We start from the raw sequence: 2127 nt of genomic DNA on the forward strand, positions 1-2127 counted from the left end.
CCAAGGGTTGCGATCCCATTACCGGTCAGTAAAAAAGACAAAAAGGGAAAAAAAAAAAAAACACAATGAGATGCCACTTAAGACCCACTAGGATAGCTATAATAATAAAAAAGACAGATAATAAGAGTGTTGGTGATGATGTGGAAAAATTGGACCCCTCATACAATATTAATGGGATGTAAAATGGTGTAGCTACTTTGGAAAACAGTAGGCAATTCCTCAAACAGTGAAACGTAGTGTTACTATATGACCTAGTAATTCCATACCTAGGAATATATACTCAGGAGAAATGAAAATATATGTCCACGCAAAAACTTGTACACAAATGTTTATATCAGCATTATCAATAATAGTCAGAAAGTAGCAACAACCCAGATGTCCACCAACTGATAAATGTGGTATATCCATACAATGGAATATTATTCAGCCACGAAAATGAAGCACTAATACATGCTATAACATGGATAAGACTTGAAAACATTATGCTAAGTGAAAGAAACCAGTCACAAAGCACTACATATTATGTAATTCCATTTATATGAAATGTTCAGAATAGAGACAGAACGTAGGTTGGTGGCTGCCCAGGCCTGGGGGATTTGGGAGTATTGAGGGGTGATGACTGAGGGTACAGGGTTTCTTTTGGGGGATAACAAAAATGCTATAAAATTGATTGTGGTGATAGATGCACAACTTTATGAATATATTAAAAGCCATTATATTGTACATTTTAAATGGGTGAATTGTATGGTATATGAATTATATCTCAAAGTTGTTAAAAAGATACCACAGCTTCTGTCTTGGGCATTCTTTCTTTCTTAGATGACTCACCTGGGGGGTGCCAAATTCTGTGTTGTGAGCAACCTTTTGGAGAGGCCCATGTGGCAAAGAGCTCAGGCCTCCTGCCAACAGCCATGTGCATGACTTTGAAAGTGGATTGTCCTGCCCCAGTCAAGCTTTCAATGGCTACAGTATGGGCCAACAGCTTGACTGCAACCTCAGGAGAGATCCTGAGTCAGAAATTCCCAGCTAAGCCCTTCCAGATTCCTGACCCTTAGAAACCTGTGAAATAATGTTTGTTACTTTAAGGTGCTAAGTTTTAAGATAATTTATTACATAGCAATAGATAATGCAAGCCCATCCATCTCTTTAAAACATGAATTTATAATAAAATTTTACATTTTGTATTTAATAATTATTTATGAAATTTTCTGGTATATTCTGTTCCCTTGATTAAAAGGAACTAAAAAGAACAATACTACAAATAATTATAATGAGAGTCAATTCAGAACAAAATTTTAACATTCAAAGCCTTATGGCCATGGAATATTTTTTAAAAGTCAGTTGGATTTTGTTACACATTTTTGTTACAAAGAAGTATCAATAAAAGTCTTTCAAGCACAAAAAAATTCTAATAGGATACAATTTTAGGGGTAGAATAACAGTATGCGTACATAGAACTAAAGTAAGAATCTGAAATTTCTTTATGTTGATGATAAGCTTTTTCCTCTACTTTTTTAATGGATTATGGTGGGTATCAAGTCACTTTGGTATTTAGATTACACTGAATACATTTAAAAGATCAATACAACAATTTTGTTTTAAAATATCAACATTTAAAATGTGCTGGAGGGGAGGGAGGTCAGGGATAATTGGGTGGGGGCACGGGGTATAATTGCAAGTTGTGGTAATGGGCATGCTGCCAGGATGGATCTGGCCATCACATCTTGGGCATAAGTGGTGATGACCAGCTTCGTATCTCGTGAATATTCATAACCAATAAAAAATAAAATAAAATGTGCTGGAAATTATATTCTTTGCAATGAATTAAGTATTATGAAAAATTTAGACGTCAATTTAAAAATGCACAAGGAACACATAAATTTAAAAAATTCTTTCAGGGAATGTTTAAGGAGCTTCTGCAAACAAAATTGTATAAAAAGATTGACTTTCCAAGATCCTTTAAAATACCTTTCCAAGGTCTGAAGCATCTTCTGAGTATCAAAGCAGAGCCCTGAAAGACTCAGGACACATGGTTCATGTTAAAATAATAGAGTGGAAAGAGACTACTTAAAGGTTAGATCACATGGCCATAAAGATTAGACCACCTTCTCTACGTAAGGATTGCCA

Source organism: Galeopterus variegatus, unplaced genomic scaffold, assembly GCF_000696425.1.
Source record: "Galeopterus variegatus unplaced genomic scaffold, G_variegatus-3.0.2 Scaffold1628, whole genome shotgun sequence".
In the NCBI taxonomy this organism is placed as follows: domain Eukaryota; kingdom Metazoa; phylum Chordata; class Mammalia; order Dermoptera; family Cynocephalidae; genus Galeopterus; species Galeopterus variegatus.